Consider the following 5,330-nt stretch of genomic DNA (forward strand, 5'->3'; position numbering starts at 1 on the left):
TAGATGCAGTGTGACCTTGGGCTGGTCACTAACCTTCCTGAGGTTCTATAGGTTCATCTCTGAACGGGAGGCAGCGCTCGCACCCACACCCACGCCTCGCAGGGATGTCCCAGGGCCAACCAGAGAGGACTGACAGATGAGTCAGTGCGGGCACTGGCACACTGGAAGTGCCTGCTGGCCCAAACTTGGCTTCGGGGCCTCAGCAGTAACATGAGCGAGTTGGCGAGACAGTCTCAGGGCCCTTTCCAGCTCTGGCTGGCTGGCTGACCTTGTTATTGCTGTCATTTGCTCCCAGGGTGACAAAGGACGGACTATATCTGGCAACTCTTGCCCCAGCTGGGCTCTAACAGCTGAAAAGACCCCAGGTTTTGTCCTTCCACAGCTGGGTAAAGGCTCAGACCTCAGCCCCCGCTCAAACTCTGGCTCCCCGGGGCCTCTGTGTGATTTTGTCATCTGTCAGATATAAACACCCACGGGTTTCTGTGAGGCATGAAGATGAATCTGTGAGGGATGCACAGGGCACCCCCAGCCCCGTGTCCACATACTCTGACCCCATGTGAAAATGTGACTTTGCCTGAGGACCTTCAGGGGTTAAACCGCAGTTTCCCCCAACTCCACGGACTTAAATATTGTTGTTAAAAGACCAGTTCTAACCAAAAGAAAAACCATGGCTCTTAGACAAACATCAAATAAACATGTGTCACGGATTTTATTTAATACCGTAATTAAAGAGGGAACAAAACAGCGAGATGCTACAAGCAGTTCAACAGAAAACTCAGAACCACAAGGACATGTAGCAAATGAGGAATGCTGCAGTGACTTACAAGGGAATGCACACAGGCCCCTCCGAGGGCCATCACCACTGCATTCCCCTGGACTCCACTCATTTACACAATGTGGGCAAGAGTCACTTGCCTTGTCCCTAGTTTTGTACCATTTATAGAGCAGTACTAGTAAAAAACTCAGAGACCATGAAGGTGGAGATGACCCTGTGCTGAACAAGATACACAGTAAACCCCCACCCCGCCCCCATTTAAAGTCTGCAATTTAATTAGGATGACAAAAAAGATCTGGAGATGGACAGTGATAATGGTTGCACAACAATATGGATGCACTTAATACCACTGCATTGTGTGCTTAAACTAGTTCAAGTGGTACATTTCATCTTATGTATACTTTACCACAATTTTTGTAAAAGTCTGCAATGTACAAGATATTGCAATAGCACCATATTGCAATAGCGACACTGGGGGTTTGTTTTGTGGTCTCAAAGATCAGTGTTGTTAAAGGGCTCGGACGCCCAGGAAGTGGTCTTTTCTGCCAGACCCCGCCTCAGGGATGGACTTCCCTCACACAGAGGGTGGCCAACCAAACGGCTCAAGTGCAGACCTGAGGCCTTGGGGACAGAGTGGTGGCTGAAGTGACTGATGGGAAGAAAGCACCGAACACCACATCATAAGGGGAAAGGTTGAGGGGACACGGAGGGAACCCCCCAGGGACTAAGTCAGTGCCCAGATCCCAAGGCCTGGCAGCAGGCAGAAGGCGCAGGATGGCTGGGGAGCCCTTCAAGGGTTCAGGCTGTAGCCCAAGCTGTCTGGTGAGAAAGGGGCTGCCTCACCAGGGAGGAGGGTGCTTCGAGCAGGACGGCAGTAGGTGGCCGCAGCCTGATGGGACATAAGCAACGTGGAAGCCACCCAGAAGCTCAAGCCTCCTCGTCAGCCTTCCCGATATTGAGTGCCCTGGGGGCAGGAGGCCCCTGAGATCTGTCGAGGCAATGCACCCGTGGGCTCAGAGCTTGAGGTGTGTGTGCCCAGTCTGTGATCCAAGGCACAAAAGAGACCCTAGTGTCTCCCCCACCCTCAGGGTCTGATTGAAGCGACTCCCAGGGACCCAGCTCCCAGAGGCCTAGGTGCCTTTCTCTAATTCACACCAAGGCACCCATGGGCTGGCTGCGGCCCTGCTCACCTGCTCAACAGTTTAAGGGACCCGCCCTGGCTAGGGGCACGCTAGGCCGTGCATTGAACACCATTCTGCCCTCAGGAACAAAATCTGCAGATTTCTCCAGATTTATACACTGTGTAAGAATTTGCACACGTCCACAACACTTCAGCTATCTCTCTCAGCTCAGAGATGGCTCTGGGGAGAGAATATCAGCCTTGGTGAGGGGCAGTGGCCCTCCCAGGTCAGCAGTGAGCCTCGGGTCAAGGCCTGGTGGTTCCGTCCCCTCTGGATGCCCAGAGTCCAGACTCTCTCCTCCAGGAGCTCGACAGCCATGGTCCAGTGCCTGGGACCAGCCCCGCAGGATTGTTCACTGCTGGGTTGTCGGAACACCTGTACCCCTTCCCCCAGCCCTGCATCCTCTCAGATTCCTTTGTCTGTAACCCCTACCCAGGCTCCAAAACCCCCACCCCCTTCCCATCCTGATTGGAATTCCCTTAATTGGGAGCTGTGGCTCGGGCTCCCTTCCTCCCCCTCTAGCCCCGGACTGTGCTTGGGTTCCTGGTGCCTGTCTGATGACCACGGGGGCAAACGTAGGGCTCCAGCCTCCCTGGAGATTGCCCAAAGGCTTCGGAATTAATAGCACAGAGTCTGATTCCAAAATAGCATAAATTACATCCTGGAATCCATTACGTTCTGATCTGTTAGGCAGGAGGAAACGTGGTCTGTAGCAAAATAAAAGACATCCTGGAACCCATTATGGACTCGATAGAAGACAAAGGCAGCAAAACAGGACATTATGGGATCGACGTGCCTAATAAACGACGTGTTGGCATCCCCCTTCCACCGGGCGGAGGATTAACAACAGATGTACTACACTAATGTCGATTTGTATGCTAATCTAAAACAACTGCGTGGCCTTTGCAGACAGGAATTCCACCAACGCAGCCCGGTCCTGTTCCCTGCAGCTGCCAGGGGCAGGGGCAGCAGCCGGCTGGTGGGGGCCATCTCTAGCCAGCCCCGCAGAGCGGCCTGTGCCTGGCCTGAAAACCCCAAGACTCAGCTTGAAGAGTCCTCATGGGGTCAGGCACAGAGAGCGTTAGGCTCTGGGCGGGACGTAGCCCTAAGAATTCTTCTGTTTTCTCCCTGACCATCCACTTCCCCAGGTTCAGCCATGCCCAAAGGTAAGACAGAGCCTAGAATCCCGGAGAATCTCAGGCCCGCTGATGACTGTGTTCCCCAAACCACCATCTGGGAGGAGAGTTGGAGGCTGAGGGGGAGGCGATGGCCATCCCAAAGTCACACGATGCTGCAGCCAGGCCTGGACCCACTACAAGCCTCCTTCGTCGACCCCTCCACAGCCCACGCACCTACAGGTGTGTATCGACCTGCTCCCAGGGATGCCGGAGTCAGTGCTGTCCCACCAAAGAACCTTTCCTGAGGCTCTTCAGGGCCAGGCCCTGTCCGGACACGGGGGGCACAGAGGTGAATCAGACGAAGACCTCAGCATCTCGCCCAAAGCAGCCATCTAAACAAAGGCAGCCAGGGGTTAGGGATCAGAGGTTGGGGCAAGCTACAGAGCAGCACAGAGAAGGACGTGATCATGAGGACCATGAGCTCTCCAAGTGTATGGCTCAGGGGAGCCTCGGTGGCCCCTGCAGCACCACAGCTGATGGCACAAAGGATCCAAACTCACACTATCACACGGCATGGGTCCCCATATGGATGTGTCTCCAACGACATATGTGTCTGCCATGGCAGGGCTCCGAGGCTGTGGGGTGAACACCTCACACAGGTGAGCTGGAAGGCTGACTGGCACCCCACTCCCAGGCTCCATGGAGAAACGGCATCGCCTCTTGACGCCAACACATCCAGAGCTGATCTCCGGGCACCTCTCATCTCCCTGCGTTTCTGCATGTCCCTCTCCCTCTGGCTCTTCCTCTCCCTCAGCAGAAACACATGATGTGGAGGCAGAAGGTAGAAGCCACATTCTGACTCTGTCACTGATCAGCTGTGTCATCTCGCACGAGTTCCTTCAGCCCTCGGAGCTTGTCTCCTCACATGCAAAGCCACCTTGCAGCGCTGCCGCGTGCTGAGAGAGGATGCACAGTGCTCAACACTTAGGTGTTTGAGAAAGTCCACTTCTTTTTATTCTGCCTGTGGCAGAGACAGATGTAGTCACTCAAAATAGCACGTCCTTCCCTATATCTCCTCGGCCCCTTAGAATTGACCAGGACAACATGACTAGTTTGGGCCAGTAAGTTATGAGGTCGAGGCATGACAAGTCCAAGCACAACATTCCAGTCTCCCCCCTGTTTCAGAGAGTACGGCTGCAAGATGGTGGCACTTTTCTCAACCCAGGGGCCTCAGGAGCTCTGTGATGCTGGGCCCTCCGCTGACCTGACTGGCCACGTAACTCTTGTTGGGTTAACCCCCTGAAATCTTGGGCTGTTTGTTACCAAAGTGTAACCTGGTCCATCCTGACTGTTACAACATCCTACATCACGGGGTTCGTATACGGATGATATGATATCTTAATATTAATATAACTAGAATAACATGTGAACACTGCTTTTAGTTTCATTGCCTTCTCCGCACCTCCTCACCAGGATAGATTTGGCACAGTTAGAGATCACAACTTGCAACGAGAGAAAATAGCTATTTTATTTTCAAAGGCCTTCATCTAGGCCACACAAAAATACAGTCGAATGCTGCATAACAACAGTTCGGTCAACAATGGGACGCATATGAGATGGTCATCCCACAAGATCCTAATGAAAAATTCCTGTCCCCTAGTGAAGTCGTAGCCATCATAACATCCTAGTGCAACACATTACTCAATGTCTGCGGTGATGCTGGTGTAAACAAGCCTACTGTGCTGTCAGCCATATAAAAGTATAGCACACACAATTATATAGAGTACACAATACTTGATAATGATAATAAATGACTATGTTACCAGTTTATGTATTTACCATACTATACTTTTTATCATTATTTTAGAGTGTACTCTTTCTACTTACCAAAAATAAAAGTTTTCTGTAAAATACTATGCCATGTTACACTGACAGCAGGCTCATATATCTCATATTTACCTTGTCTCGATTGCTTCATTTTCTCTGGTGCTTGAATTAATCTCATGCTGTAACACACTGTACAGGCTTGTCGGAGCAATAGGTTATACCAGTGGTCGGCAAACCGCGACTCACGAGTCACATGCGGCTCTTTGGCCCCTTGAGTGTGGCTCTTCCACAAAATACCACATGTGGGCGTGCATGTACATTGCAATTGAAACTTCGTGGCCCATGCGCAGAAGTCGGTTTCCGGCCTGGGCGAGTCTATTTTGAAGAAGTGGCGTTAGTGTCATGATTTAATTTTATGGATATTGTAAG

The 5,330-nt window shown here is 51.8% G+C and overlaps 1 protein-coding gene across 1 annotated transcript in view; it reads right to left on the reverse strand.

The window, feature by feature from the left end:
* Positions 1–5,330, reverse strand: part of COL26A1 (collagen type XXVI alpha 1) — a 122,867-nt gene that overhangs the window by 62,188 nt on the left and 55,349 nt on the right. The gene's annotated exons all lie outside the window — the stretch shown is intronic.

This window comes from Myotis davidii, unplaced genomic scaffold, assembly GCF_000327345.1.
Source record: "Myotis davidii unplaced genomic scaffold, ASM32734v1 scaffold726, whole genome shotgun sequence".
NCBI lineage: Eukaryota > Metazoa > Chordata > Mammalia > Chiroptera > Vespertilionidae > Myotis > Myotis davidii.